Here is a 16,646-nt window from a genome sequence, read left to right on the forward strand (position 1 = left end):
ACCCCCCCCCCAAAAAAAAGGATCATACACCATGATCAATTGGAGTTTATCCCAGGGATGCAAGGATTCGTCAATATATGCAAATCAATCAATGTGATACATTATATCAACAAATTGAAGGATAAAAACCACATGATCATCTCAACAGATGCAGAAAAAGCTTTTGACAAAATTCAACACCCATTTATGATAAAAACTCTCCAGAAAGTGGGCAGAGAGGGAACCTACCTCAACATAATAAAGGCCATATATGACAAAACCACAGCAAACATCATTCTCAGTGGTGAAAAACTGAAAGCATTCCCTCTAAGATCAGGAACAAGACAAGGATGTCCACTCTCTCCACTACTATTCCACATAGTTTTGGAAGTCCTTGCCACAGCAATCAGAGAAGAAAAAGAAATCAAAGGAATCCAAATTGGAAAAAAAGAAGTAAAACTGTCACTGTTTGTAGATGACATGATAGTATACATAGAAAATCCTAAAGATGCCACCAGAAAGCTACTTGAACTAATCAATGAATTTGGTGAAGTTGCAGGATACAAAATTAACACACAGAAAACTCTTGCATTTCTATACACTAATAATGAAAGATCAGAAAGAGAAATTAAGGAAACAATCCCATTCACCATTGCAACAAAAAGAATAAAATACCTAGGAATATACTTGCCTAAGGAGTTAAAAGACCTGTACTCAGAAAACTATCAGACACTAATGAAAGAAATCAAAGATGACACAAACAGATGGAGAGATATATCATGTTCTTGGATTGGAAGAATCAACATTGTGAAAATGACTATACTACCAAAAGCAATCTACAGATTCAATGCAATCCCTATCAAATTACCCATGCCATTTTTTACAGAACTAGAACAAAAAATCCTAAAATTTGTATGGAAACACAAAAGACCCCGAATAACCAAAGCAATCTTGAGGGAAAAAAAGGAGCTGGAGGAATCAGACTCCCTGACCTCAGACTATACTACAAAGCTATAGTAATCAAGACAATATAGTACTGGCACAAAAGCAGAAATATAGATCAATGGAACAGGATAGAAAGCCCCAAGATAAACTATGGTCAACTAATCTATGACAGAGGAGGAAAGAACATACAATGGAGAAAAGGCAGCATCTTTAGTAAGTGGTGCTGGGCAAACTGGACAGCTACATGTAAAAGAATGAAATTAGAACACTTCCTAATACCATACACAAAAATAAACTCAAAATGGATTAAAGACCTAAATGTAAGGCCAGACACTATAAAACTCCTAGAGGAAAACATAGGAAGAACACTCTTTGACATAAATCACAGCAAGATCTTTTTTGATCCACCTTCTAAAATAATGGAAATAAAAACAAAAATAAATAAGTGGGACCTAATAAAACTTCAAAGCTTCTGCACAGCAAAGGAAACTATAAGCAAAATGAGAAGACAACCCTCAGAATGGGAGAAAATATTTGCAAATGAATCAACAGACAAAGGATTAATCTCCAAAATATATAAACAGTTCATCCAGCTCAATATCAAAAAAACAAACAACCCAATCAAAAAATGGGCAGAAGACCTAAACAGGCATTTCTTCAAAGAAGATATACAGATGGCCAAGAGGCACATGAAAAGCTGTTCATCACTAATTATTAGAGAAATGCAAATCAAGACTACAATGAGGTATCACCTTACACCAGTCAGAATGGGCATCATCAGAAAATCTACAAACAGTAAATGCTGGAGAGGGTGTGGAGAAAAGACAACCCTCTTGCACTATTGGTGGGAATGTAAATTGATATAGCCACTGTGGAGAACAGTATGGAGTTTCCTTGAAAAACTAAAAATAGAATTGCCATATGACCCAGCAATCCCACTGCTGGGCATATACCCAGAGGACACCATAATCCAAAAAGACACATGCACTCCAATGTTCATTGCAGCTCTATTTATAATAGCCAGGACATGGAAGCAACCTAAATGCCCATCAACAGATGAATGGATAAAAAAGATGTGCTACATATATACAATGGAATATTACTCAGCCATAAAAAGGAATGAAATTGGGACATTTGTAGAGACATGGATGGACCCAAAGACTGTCATACAGCGTGAATTAACTCAGAAAGAGAAAAACAAATATCGTATATTAACACATATATGCGGAATCTAGAAAAATGGTACAGATCAACTGGTTTGTAAGGCAGAAATAGAGACACAGATGTAGAGAACAAACATATAGATACCAAATGGAGAAAGTTGGGGGGGGGGGTTGGGGAGGGATGAATCAGGAGATTGGGATTGCCATATATACATTACTAATAAGAAAAAAATACACTTTAATACATGCAGTTTATCATATGTCAATTATATCAATAAAAGTCCTTAAAAAATAAAATAAATTCCAAAAAAAAAAAAAGAAGAATATGAAGCAGGATTGCACAGTGGAGCTGTCAGACCAGGGTGCAGATTGGATAAAACCTCTGCCAACTCAGAAGAGACCCCCAGGACAAGATGGCCCTTTACAGGTTCCTTTGTTGGGTGGAAATGTCTAGATCCCGTACCACTGCTCTACTCAGTCATTGGCTGAGGACCACCTGTGAGAGCTTGACCTTGACTTGGAAGTGGAGGAGACTCTAAAGACATGAACAGCTGAGGCTGTCAGCTGCCCACGCTCCTTGAGCTCTTTCTTAGGAATCTAAGTCGTGCATCTCTGTGTCTGCCATGTTGACTTAAGCCAAGGAAAGACCGTGTAATATGGAAATTTTAAGGCCTGTGGTGAGCTGAGAAGCGAGAAATCTTCAGTGTTTATATTGATAAATGTGTATTTAGGGCCTACTTTGTGCTGGATGTGTTCACAAAGCATGTGTCTTCCGACATTTTCAGCAAAAGAAGAAAAAAGAAAAAAAGAGAGCTTTTCGTTTCTCCCTTCACCTCTTTTGTTTGGTTGTCTTCCTTGGCAGAATATTTAAGTCCTACTTATCTCTCAAGGCGCAGATCAGGATTATCATGGTGACAAAATATTTGAATTGGGCCTCTCCCAGGAAATCCGGACTTGTTTGAAAGCCCATGCCTTCAAATCACCAGTGCTGGCCAGCTTTGTGGATTTTCTGTCAGTAGGAGAACTGGTTTTGTTTTTGTTTTTGTGTTGACCTTGATCTTTTGTATGTTTTCATCCAGAAAGACTGCTTGACCCTCATCAAGTTCTCAGCTCACTGGGGCAAGGAGTGTTCTCAGTGCTCCCATGAGACCACTGCGAATTTCTATCCTGGACTGAGTATATTGTCACAGAGGTCAGTCTGCTCTTTCCTCCTTGGCCTGAGTCCCCATATGCCTCTTATAATATGCACCTCTTGCTACATGGAGTGTGTTTTTGGTGTTTAAAGGTACGTGTTATTTCTTACAACATGATTTTTACACAAGCCAGCTGCTTCATCTGGCACTCATTTGAAGGTGTAGTCATGGGTTCCATTGCTGGAGGAAAACCTGGCTGTGATGAGCTGAGGGAGGGGTACCAGTAAGTTGGTTTCCAATTTGGAGCCTGTAGATATGGCTGCAACTAACATAACCATCAAGATGCAGGAAACAATCATATTTCATGGGCCATTTGATGAATTTTCAAGGATAATGGTGACTTTGTGAGTTTCACCTTATGGACGAATAACTACAGCCAAATCTGTTGGTCCAATGTAGTCAAATGGAAGTTCATGTTTATTGAGCCCCTGTGATGTGGTGGACATGGTCTCCTCCTTACCCAGCTCCCACTTTGCAGACACTCAGGACCTTCCTGCTGCCTGTGGGCACATCCCAGCTCATGGATGGAATTGCACTCAGGCCTGCCTCACCTGCTCAGTTATCTCTGTGCTCACCATCCTTCTTCCTCAGAACTTTTCCTTAATTTAGACTCAGCATCTCCTGTCTCATTCCCTCTGAAGCCTGCTCCCTTCCTGCTGCACAGCCATTGGCCATTTCAGTGAAGAATTTGTCCTTTGGGTGCTAATCCATGGATCTCTATGGTAGGGCTTGTGTTGAGAGCACATGACCTAGACGGACAGAACGCCCTCTTCCAAGAAAAGACTTTGAGGGCAAGAATGAAGTTGGACAGCTCTTAAAATGGTTTCAGAATTACCCCTGGAATGAGATGATAAGGATCTCACTGTTGAAGGCTGGTCGGTGCGTGTACGCAATAAAGTATGGTCTTCTTGGTGATTCAACTTTGTTATTACAGAAACTCTTTCTCTCGATTTGGCCTTCTCATGTTTTCCTTGAACTTTCTGCCAATTTTCCCTCAGAATGTGGCTTTGCAGACAGGAGTTGCCCTGGAAAAAGATCCTTTAGCTTTTGAGGCTATTTATTTTCAAAGGCAGTAAAATAATAATTTGTGATGTTTTTAATAGAGTTTAAATAAATTCAGCTTTTATATTATTATGAAGTTTTTATTTTCAGTTGTAAAGTAGATTTTTATAGTTAGGCAAAAGGAGATGTGTATCAAAGCTAATATAGATTTCGGCTTTTATGTATTAAAAATACAAAATTTATTATATATTCATCAACACAGGAAATTAAAATGGTGTCTTTTTCTTTATAAAAATTGAAAATCAGTCATGATACCTTTTAATAGAGATTAAATGAATAAAACCACCTTTGAACATAACATAAATTTGACATTTTCATTATTCACACCCCCACCCCCCCCCAAAATAACGAAAATGCTTGGTATAATAGTGATGTTACCTTTGGTTAGTAATTATGTCTGGTTGTGAGTATTTTTGTTTCCCACTAGAGTCTAAGTTCTCCAGGTCAGCGCTAGGTCTCTGTATGCTTGGCAACTAGCGTGTAGTAGGCCTACAGTGCATATGTTGAACCAACACATAGCCTTGGGTTTGTCAGACCCCAAGAGCTGTGATTTGCAGAAATAAAAAGGCTTAGTGATATGATTCTGTAAATCTGTGTGGGAGGGCAGGGGAGGGACCTGATGTCTAGTGAGCACCTACTATGTGGTGGGTATCCTGATTGTCCCTGTCACATCACACTGTATCTATGGTACCAGCTTCGGTTCTATGGAGTTATCTGTAGGGATAAAACACTCTCAACCCTTTAAGAACAGGGGACAGACCAATTCCTGCCACAGCCAAGCCTGTTGCAAGGATAAACCACAAAGTATTTCCAGGTCCTTGCTGGTGGTTGCCTGATTTCAAGAACTTTCCAGGACAGGGAATGAATGACCTTGCATTGTTCCCAGGGTTCCCTCCAATGGGATTAGCCTTGGAAGAGCTTCCTGGTTTTTGTCCAGGTCTTCCTGGTTCATTTCAGAGTCACTTTTGGCCGAGGCGAGGTGAGGAAAAGCTCTGTCCCAGAAGCTCAGGTCGGGGTCATGAACCCACTTCTTTCTAATTATGTTCCAGGGTCAAGTTACCCAGAGAGTGGCTTCTGTGGTTAGAAAACTATTATCAAATCTAGCCCAAGCAACCCTCGACAGCTGACCTCATCTCTCCATGCAAATGAAAATTCTCTTATCTGCCTTGTAGGTTGAGAATGATATGAGCTTATTTATATGCAACCTGCTGGCAGACGGTATCAGTTATCTGTTGTCCCAGGGATGCTTGGTAACAGATGACCACAAAACCTCAAGGGCATATAACAATAAGTGTTTATTGCTCATGTGTTTGGTTCTGCTTGGGTTTGGCTAGATGGTTCTGCAGTTCTAGGCCAGGCTTGCTCATATGCCTGTGGCTTGTCTAGCTGTTGGCTGGCTGGTCTAGGCTGAGACAAACCGTATACCTCTCATTCTCTGTCAGGGTAGCCTGGGCAGAGGTTCAAGAGAACAAGCCCTAATGAGCAAGCCTATTGCATGTCTCTGCTTATGATGCATCCGCTAACACCGCAGAGGCTGATGTGAGCACATAAATGATTGACTCTAGTGTCAAAGAGTGAGACAGATCACCCTGCCAGCAAAGGGAAGCCACAGCAGGCTATATAGCGAGAGCCGTGGATACAAGAGGGGGAAAGCATTGGGGATATTTTGTAATATACCCCAGTAGACATTGAGTGGCTTTAAAGAACAACTGTCAGAGTTTTGGCTATCCAGCATCTGAACTTTTTTCCTACCTTTGGGATATTCCCCACCTCATAGGTCTTGATGAGGGACAGAACCCATCTCCCCCCAAAGAAGTGAAAAAAAACCTGAAATCCTTGCTTTCCTAGTGTTTCTGTGCCTTTAGAGTCCAACTCCACCATCTAGTCCCAACTATCCTGATATACCTGCCTGGACCCTGAATGTAGAGCTGGGATACAAAGAAGCACGGAGAATCCACCCAGGTGGTGGCAGCAGTGATGGAGTCCTCACACAGTTTGGGGGCAGAACTCTTAGAGGTGCTAGTGGGGGTTCCCTGAGAGTGGCAGAATGATCACATCAATGGTCTGAACTTGTTGCCCGCCTGTATCAGGTCCTTGGTTGTGTGGTTTTGCAATGCCTTCACCAAAGAGAACGTCTAGTTTCCTAGTCCTTAAAGTAGGCTTGTCTTATGACTTGCTTTGGCCAATAAGGTGATGGTGTTGCCAATTCAGAGCTTCAAGAGACATCAGGTGCCTTTGCAATTCGTCTGCTCCTCTGCCATCGCCATGGGAATATGCCTGGTCTGGATATGTGACAGAGCTGAGTCATCCTGGTGACCCTGGTGAAGGCCAGTCCAGAAAAGCTAATAGCTGCAAAGCTGGAGGGGTCCAGGCAAGATTCCAGAGCTGCCTCCCAGCCTTGGAGTGTCCCGGACACACGAGCAACATATACTTATTATCAACCTGCACCGTGTGTTTGTGGCTGCTAGTTAGACAGCATTCTTGTAGAAACAGTTAATGGATACTTGTGTCCAGTGGTGGGGTTTCGAGTGGTCCTCCGTGCCCAGCGTCTCTTTGCTCCTGTCCATTTTCAGGGACTGGTCTTCCAGCATTCTTGGCAATTACGCAAGTGACCCAGGATCTTTTCAGCAAATACCCTTTGTGTTTACATCAGCCAGAGCCGGTTTCTGTTTCCCACATTGAAGAACTCTGTCTAATACTGTGCAAAGATCGTGCTAGTTCTTAATATTATTCTCCCATTTCTGCCTCTGTTTGAACTGGCACTTATCTTCCTGAACGCGTTTCCTTCCTGAATAAAACAGCATCTGACACTCTGTCTTCCCCAAGAACCCTCTCCTGACTAATTGGGAGGTGCTGGTTTCTCCTTGTCACGTTTCTTCTTCAAGTGGCAGCATCTTCTCAGCCTCACTTGTTACTGTCTTCCACCGCGCTCAGAGCAGCAGCGAAGAAACTGCCCTTGTTCTCGTAGAAGCCATTCATCTGCTGGGTGTTTACAGAATTATCAGTGTTTGTTCATGTCATCATTGCCCATTATAGAGAGTAAATGTGCAATGGACACAGATTGTATTGATTTAAGTGATTTTCTGTACACCACGTAGACGTTCTCTTCATTCAGGTGAGTAGATCAGCTCTTTGGTGATGATGAGTAACTCAGATACTGGACAGAGACAGGCAGCTGGTGGCCAGTCTAATTTGCTTCCGAGGAGATTGCCTGAACTGAGCTGTGACATTAGAATTGAAGAAGTGTTTTGGGACTGTTGGCATGTTGAAAAGAGTGTGGACCTTGGCGCCAAAGGCTGAGTTTGCATCCCGGCTGTGTACCTTGTGAAAATGACTTAGACTTTCCAACCCCCAGTTTCCTGAGCTCTAATATGGGGACACAGAGCAGTACTTTTCCCATTCATTGGTCACAGTTGTCGCGACAATCAAAAGAAACACTGCTCACAGATGTGCTTTGTAAATTGTAAAAAAAGAAAATGTCTAAGAGCAAGGGAATAATGATGGATGCTAACTATTGTGCTCTCCTGACCCTAGGTTCACTTTTTTAGGGAGGCCAGGAGAAGATGAGAAGTCAGCACAGGCCAAGAGTCTGGAGTCAGTGTCCAAGAGGGCGTGTAACGGAGAAGAATTACTTTTGACCATGACTAATAGAGACCTGGAATGTAATGGCTTAAACAATTATTCAAGATTTTATTTTCTAATCTAAAGAGAAGTCCTGAGGTGGGCAATTGAGGGCTAATGTGGTAGCTCCAGGTACAGAGACTCAGGCTTCTAGAAATCCCCTCTGTCTATTCTTATGGTGTGAGCCCCCCCTTTTTTTGCATTTTATTTATATGTTTATTACTTAAACTTAAAAAATTGGAGTATAGTTGATTTACAATGTTAGTCTACTTAGTTTCTGATGCACAGCAAAGTGATTCAATTATATATATATATATGCATATATATATATTCTTTTTCAGATTCTTTTCCATTATAGTTTGTTACAAGATATTAAATATAGTTCCCTGTGCTATACAGTAGGTCCTTGGTGTTTACTTATTTTATATCTATTAGTGTGCATATGTTAATCCCAAACTCTTAATTTATCCCTCCCCCACTTTTCCCCTTTGGTAATTATAAGTTTGTTTTCTATGTCTGTGAGTTTGTTTCTGTTTCATAGATAAGTGCATTTGTATCATTTTTTTTAAGATTCCACATATAACTGATATATATGATATTTGTCTTTCTCTGTCTGACTTACTTTGCTTAGTATGATCATCTCTAGGTCCAACCATGTTGCTGCAAATGGCATTATTTCGTTCTTATTTATGGCTGAGTAGTATAGTGTGATCCTTTTTTCATAAGCACTGAAGAAAGCTGCCAAGGCACCAGCCATTATGTCTGTATCTCAGGCAGGAAGCATGGGAGAGGGTACTCACCAGCTGAGTCATTCCCCTTTAAAGACCTTCTCAGAAAACACCTTCAAGTGACTTCTGCTTGCATCTCATTGGTTAAGGGAGGTGGGTAAAATTACCTTACTACCTTTGCATACTGTCACCCCAAATAGACTTGGAGTTCTATTAGTAAGGAAGAATGGGGGCATTTTGCTGTCTCTTCCACAGATTTTTATGCTCTGACACCCCAGAATCATGATGCACAGTCCTCAGAGGGAAACGTGACATTTGGAGACGGTATAGCATTACTGGCTGAGTCTGAATCTGGAGGACAGATCATCCTGGTTTCAAATTTGCCTCCATCACTTGTACACCTGTGCAAAGAATGGCACTTCAATAAAATGAAATGCAGCATACCCAGACTCACAAAGTGGAGAAAATGAGGGTCATTGTTTCTAATTCTGCTTTAAAGAGCCATATAATTCATTCATTCATTCATTCATCCATCCACTTCTGTACTTCTCAAATGTATATTTATTTATTTTGGGGAGGGATTCATTTTCCTTCTCCCCTCCAACTCTATTGAGACACAATTGACATATAACACTGTATAAGTTAAGGGGTACAATATGCTGATTTGATACCCATATATATTGAGAAATGATCATCTCGCCTATTACTGTTTTTTGGTGTATGAAAAGCAGTTAAGATCTACTCTCTAAAAATATGGAACACCTGAGGAATTTGCACGTCATTGTTACGCGGGGGCCATGCTATCTTCTTGACGTTGTTCCAGTTTTAGTACCTGTGCTGCTGAAGCGAGCACTAGGAAATCTTTGTCGAGAATCTATCACGTACCAGGTATCACATTAGGTTCTGAGGAACCTTTATGGGCTCACATTCTAATGAGGGAATGGGGCTGGGGGAGAGACAGGTATATATATAATTATAGCAACAGTCAAAACGTTTCATGACGTACTGTCAGTAAAGCTGTACTATCACCTGTTGGTGAGAACAGAAATAAGGAAAGGACATTTGGCAATATTTATCAAAATTGCAAGTGCATATATCTGTGGACCCAGTGATTCCACTTCAGGGAGTCTATCCAAAGGAAATAATGGTGCAAAATATCATAAGCACAAGATTATTTATTGCAGCATTATTTGTCATACAAAGATGGGAGGCAACCAAAATGTCCCTAGATTATGGTACCTCCAGGTAATGGAATGCCATAGAGCTCTCCAAAAGAATGAAGCTTGATACAGAAAGAGCTCCAAAATATACTAAAGTGCAGACGCAGACGAGTGTAAAAGCATCTTTGTAAAAAGCAAGGAAGAAAAGAACATACTTAAGTATATATACATTGAATACCCCAAGAAGGATACTGAAGAAATTGTTATTGGCGGCTCTGCAGAGGAGAACTAGGTGTCTATAAGATAGGGTTATACAATCTTTTATCTTTCAAATTACCAATTGTGTGAAAATATTGCTTTTCAAAAAACAAAGCTTAAACTTTCAGAAAAGAAATAGTTACATCGAATGAGCAAAGTACAAATGGAAGTATGTGTAAAGTGCTATTGGGATGCTAGGTAGATTTGTGTATTATAATTATAAGGCATCCAATGGGGAGAGTTGGTGTCAGAATAGGTAACTTCTAATATCCATAGAATCCTGTGCTTCTTTTTTTTTTTTTGACTTGTATTTATTACTGATTAAAGACTAGATTCCAAAAAGTTAGATGTTAACCTAGAAAAAACTGATATCCTGAAAATGACAAATGATTTTTATCTGGGAAGACGACTCCAATGCTTATGGTTTTATTGCTCTGTAGAACGTTAACCAGTATTGAATCTTGTTTAGCAATCTTATTCCAGCCTTGATAGGGGTGTGTGTGTGTGTGTGTGTGTGTATAACCTCCTTTCACCAGCTTGATCATCTGGTGCTGTCATCGATAAGTTAAATGAATCTTTGACGTATGCTTACAATACATATGCACGAGAACTTTAATTTTTTGGAAAAATTTATACCTTGACAATATAAATGGGAGAAACTTCACAATTGAAAGACCAAGAATACTGAATAAAACACACAAATCTGCCCATATGTTGTTGGTAAGAGATGTATTTAAAACTAATATATAAAACGTTTGGAACAACTAATGCAACAGATGAGGATTGTCAGGCAACTGCTAACTGAAGGAAGGACAATATTGTGGAGCCCTATACCCTCCTGTGCTTCTATGATGATAAGAGGTGACATTAGAGGATGCCTGAACTCCTTTCAAACGCCAGAATTCTGTCATTCAATGGTTTTAAGAAATTGAAGGAGCAGAGGTTTGTGTATATGTGTGGCGGGGAAGGGAGAGCTTTAATAAATGCTAGGAGTGCTCCCAGTAACTGTCCCATCAATAAGGAAAAACAGTTAATTTATGCATGTCTTCTTCGTGGTGCAGAGGGAGGAGGCCTGCTTCCTGTGCTGATGGGCATGGTGCTGCCTGCTAGCTGCTCAGGTACTGCTCTGCCTCTTTAAATCAAACCCACCCAGGCGAGTAAATTTAGTACCAGAAGTGGGAGGCTTCTGAATAATTAAAGATTTTCCCTTTGTTTTCTTGATCTATATGTTTCTCTGAGCACACCAGCTATTTTGTTAGCCTCCCACTGTGGGAAAGATGCAACTTTGTGACTTTGGCAATTGTCTAGGAGGTTTGAAGGAAAAAAACTTAGCCAAGATTTAGTAGGTGATTTATCTCAGTTTTTAATAAACCAGGGAAGAAATGTTATGAGCCAAGGAGCAGCACTGGGAAAAACAAGCCAAGGCCAGAGACAAAAATAACCCATAGAAAAGATGCTTGCCTGCAGCAAACAGGATGCCAGGGTGACTGCCAGCCCAGACTCCTTTGGGAGGCCTGGCCTCCCCCAACAGGGGTTCCCAAGCTGTCTGGGAAGGCCCCCCTCTTGAATGAGGCCAGACCTGGTGAAGGCACAGTGGATCTGCAATGCACACGGTGGCCAATTACCATTCATCTGCTACTGGGCTTCTGGGTACCACAGTCTCTTCTGGATTCTTGCACAGAGTTTTGTGACCTCCATGTGGTCAGATTTGCTAGATTTTTCGTCCCGATCTGAAAGGAAAAGTTTATGTACAAGTCACCCTTAACGATTTTCCATTTTAATCCCTCAGCCTTCCTAGAATGGTCTTGGGGGCCACTCCTCCAGGGAAGGGCAGTCCCATTTGCTGCTAGGTCCTTAGGCCACCTCCTAGGTGAGCAGGAATCAGAGGTGTCTGCTGTACACTTGAGAGGGTTCCTAACAAAAGACTCAACCTCCCCTCAGTCAGGTGGAAAGACTCCAGTTTCCCAAGTTCAGATGCCATGGAGAAGGGCATATCCTGGAGAGGCCTGGGGGTCCAGCTGCCTCCGCCCCCCCACTCTGCCCTCTGCCCCTGAGTTTCAGAGTGACAATGAATATGCTTCTTGCCAGAGTAGGTCTTTCACATAACTAACTAAACTAACCTCCACCTCATGCCTTAAACATTTTTTTTATTGTGAAAAGATGTATATAACGTGAAATGAACCATTTTAACTGTTTTTAAGTGTACAGTCCATTAGGTACATTCACATCTTTGTACAAACATCACCACCATCCAGAATTTTTCATCCCTCCAAACTGAAACCTGGTATCCATTAAACAATAACTCCCCGCCTGCCTCCCCCCAGCCCCTGGCAACCACCATTCTACATTCTGCTTCTATGAATTTGACACCTCTGGGTACCTCTTTTGAGTGGGATTGTATTATCCCTTTACAACTGGCTCACTTTACTTTTCAAGGTTCATCCATGCTGCCCTGCCTCCCACCCCTCTTTAGTTTTTGTTCCCATCCCCACAGGCTCTGGTCTCTCCTCCCCTCACCACTTTCCCCACTCCCTGCCCCTCCACTCCTTATTCCCCATATTCTCTGGGACCCTCATTCTGATCCTTAAACTAGTCACAGAATATAGCCTCCATCTTCTCCCAGATACTTTGCCTAGAGCAGGGGACCCAGATCACATTCTATGAAAATGGACCTTTGGTATGGAGAAAAGGGAACCCTTTTACACTGTTGGTGGGAATGTAAATTGGTACAGCCACAATGGGAAATAGTAGGGAGGTTCCTCAGAAAACTAAAAATAGAGCTACCTTATGATCCAGCAATCCCACTCCTGGGGATATATCCAGAGAAAACTCTGATTTGAAAAGATACATACACCCCTGTGTTCATAGCAGCACTATTTACAATAGCCAAGACAGGGAAGCAACCCGAGTATCCATCGACAGATGAACGGATAAAGAAGATGTGGTATATACATGCAATGGAATATTACTCAGCCATAAAAAAGAATGAAATAATGCCATTTGCAGAAACATGGATGGACATAGAGATTATTATACTAAATGGAATGGCAGAGACAGAGAAATTTCATATGATATCACTTACATGTGGAATCTAATTTAAAAAAATGATACAAATGAACTTATGTGTAAAACAGAAACAGACTCAGACTTAGAAAACAAACTTACAGTTACCAAAGGAAAAAGGTGGACGTGGGTAAATTAGGCATTTGGGATTAATAGATACACATTACTATATATAAAATAGGTAACGAACAAGGACTTACTGTATAGCAGAGGGAACTATATTCAGTAACTTGCAATGACCTATAATGGACAAGAATCTGAAAAAGAATGTGTGTGTGTATATATACTATGTAATTGAGTCACTTTGCTGTACAACTATACTTCAGTAAAAAAAAAGTAATAAATAAATTAAATAAATAAATAAAGAAAATAAAACTGGTATCTTTGTAAGAACTGATTTTAAGGTCACATCCTGGCAGGAGTTATTATAATATTATCAAGAAAGAAGCTAGGAAACAGTGAAAGAAAGAGCCCAGAGGACGAGAGGAAGGTATTCACAGGGAGCCTCCCAACTCAGTTGAAACCTGGTGTTGTTGGAAGCCTCCATCCCCGGCAGCCTTTTTGGGATGGGGGTGGGGTGGCTCCCCCTCCCTCAGGCTGTTCCTTTCCCAGCTTTGGGGGAATTGTCCGGGGTCCTGCATTACGGAATAGCAGAACAAGAGCAGTGGGGTGGCAGGGGCTCCACAAATACGAGTGCATTTCCTGAGGTCTTAATGTTCAAACAGAGCAAGGGCTTGGCTATGTGAAGGGGACGCATTACCAAATCCTATTAAAAATAGTACCTAATTTCTTAATTTCCTTCCTGCTGGTCAGGTGAGGGCTGATATATCTGGAAACCTACTGGTGGAAACCCCACAGGTTGTTAATCAGGTGAGCTGGCTGGGAGGTAACTGTTACCCAGAACCGGCTGCAGTGAGGAGTGACCGAGTTTTAATGGGAGAATCAGACTCTGATTTTTCTGTTATTGTACTTAACACAATTGGCCATTATTTCTAAGTAAAGGGAACTGCCGGTAGCCTCTGTGTGGGATTTCTCTGGAAAGGCTGCTGCAGCTTACATTCATCCCTTCCTTTTGTCAGGTCATTTGTGATGGGTTAGATCAGACACGTAAACAAATAAGTTCTCTCCTATTTGATTCATCAATCTCTTGTTGGCTGTTGTTTTTTATTGGCACTCTCAGTCTTAGCTACTGAGTAATGAAATATTGTGACTGTAGTTGAAGTAGCTGAATTCAGTGCCAGTGTTTATAGGGCTCACATATTCTTGTTGTCTGTTGGTGAAGGATGGGTGGAGGGAGGCCTAGTTTTTTCTTCACTGCCCTCCCAGAGGAAGGATGCACGAGAGCAGACTCCAGGGTAGTGCGGGAAGTTGAGGAGATCCAAGAGGAGGAAATAATTGGGTGGTCAGAATGGGCTTTGGCATTTGACTCAACCTCTGCTGCTTGGCACATTCTGAAAGCGGCCTCAAGAAAGGGAGGTAGAAAAAGAGCCTGACAGAAGAGTTGCTGAATTCTAGAGTGTCTTTGAGGCCAGCTGGTCCATCGGCACCTTGCTCCCTGCTTCACCTAATTGACCACCCTGCCTCTGGGAAAGGGATCTCCCCTTGGGAGTCTCTTTCCTTAAAAACATCTTTGTAACCTGGAAATGCTCAACTTGGCCTCACCTGGTTCCCTTGATGCTGTGTGTCAACCCTTATTTTTATCACTTCCATATGAGGTGGAGAAAAGCCAGCCGCCACCCTCAGTGGATTTCCTCAGCCCCCATCACCCTAGAAGATGAACACTGTTGTGTTTCCCTTCCTTCATGTCTTCTCCAGGCTTACCAGAAAGCCAGTCTCCTTATTGAAGGTTGGCATCCTTTGCCCACACCTGCCTCTGAGATCTAATGGGTTAAATGCACAGGCTCTGCGGTTGCCTAATCTCCCAGAGGAGGGGCGTGTTGTGTTAGTAATTCTTTAATATAGGGATGGGGAGGTTTGCCCTGAAGGAATGGGGGTGGGGCGGGTTGGGGAATACAGTGAATGGGGAGTGAACTGCTGGAGAGTGCAGGGCCTGAAGCTGGGCTGCCTGGTGGAAATTCTGCCACATGCTGGCTGGGTGACCTTGAGTCAGATTCTTTCCTATGAAAAAGAATTTTAACAGAACCTCCATTCTAGAGCTTTGTAATAGGATTACAGATGACACCATGGGAATGGCTGAACACAGCACCTGGGACATGGACCACTTAATGTTGGGTGTTATTATCATCATCATTCACATCATTATTTGCTACACTGTGAGCTGCTTGTGGACAGGGACTAGATTTATCTGCACATAGGAGGGCTCAGTGAGTGTTTCCTGAATGAGGGAACAAAGGTTACACTGTGTTAATCTTTCAGCCTGTTCTATTTTTAAAATTTGTTTTTATTTATTTATTTATAAACTTAAAAAAATTGAAGTATGGTTGATTTACAGTTTCAGGAGTACCACAAAGTGATTTAATTATGCACACACATATATCTATACATGCATATATACAAGGGTGAGTCAAAAATTACCTACACTCTGGCTGTAGAATTTATTTTAATTAACTTTTAGGAAAGACAAATACATCATTTTACAACATAATCTCCTTGCTTTTCAATACACTTTGTCTATCTATCAACAAGCTTTCGTATTCCCTCATTAAAAAATATTTTAGGCTGAGCTGTGAGCCACAAATGCACCACTGTCTTCGCTTCTTCATCAGAAGTGAATCTTTGTCCTTGTAGGGCTGCTTTCAGGGGACCAAACAGGTGAAAGTGCGATGGAGCAAGGTCAGGACTATAGGGAGGATGCTTTAACACCTCAAAACAAAGTTTTTGCAGAGTGTCGACAGTGTGGGCGGAAGTGTGCAGATGTGCAGTCAAGCAAGATCACAATGCCCTTGGATAGCAGTCCGAAGTTCAGGCTTCAGCTCTTCAATAAGCATCTCTATCCGTTCATACACACTTTTTCGCTACAAAACCCTTTCTCCATACTGTGCACAGAGTCTTCGATAAATAACGGCACCAGGTACACCTTCAGACCACAAAAAACCGAATCACTGCATGGTGCTCTTCTTTCACGCAAATCACAAGCGGGGGAATCCATTTTTGCTTGCACTGAAGTTACAGATGAACTAATGTAACACATTCACACCTGCATAGCAGTGACTGGGGAGACGGTAGCCTTGAACGGAAAGCACTGATAAGACAGTGTGCCCAACAGAAGTTTTAATATAACTGGAGTGCAGATAATTTTTGACTCACCCCCGTGTGTGTGTGTGTGTGTGTGTGTGTGTGTGTAAATATACATATATACTCTTTTTCAGGTTCTTTTCATTATAGGTTATTACAAGATATTGAGTATAGTTCCCTGTGCTATATAATAGGTCTTGTTATTTATCTATTTCATATATATAGTACGGTGTACCTATTAATCCCCAGCCTATTTTGTGTAGCTATTAATCCCCTAGG

General features: G+C 41.5%; 1 non-coding gene across 1 annotated transcript; it reads right to left on the reverse strand.

The window, feature by feature from the left end:
* Positions 1-9,438: 9,438 nt before the first annotated feature.
* Positions 9,439-9,544, reverse strand: LOC130835449 (U6 spliceosomal RNA). The gene has a single exon (XR_009048932.1). It is a non-coding gene; the product is annotated as a U6 spliceosomal RNA (small nuclear RNA).
* Positions 9,545-16,646: the final 7,102 nt, after the last annotated feature.

This window comes from Hippopotamus amphibius, chromosome 13, assembly GCF_030028045.1.
Source record: "Hippopotamus amphibius kiboko isolate mHipAmp2 chromosome 13, mHipAmp2.hap2, whole genome shotgun sequence".
Taxonomy (NCBI): Eukaryota; Metazoa; Chordata; class Mammalia; order Artiodactyla; family Hippopotamidae; genus Hippopotamus; species Hippopotamus amphibius.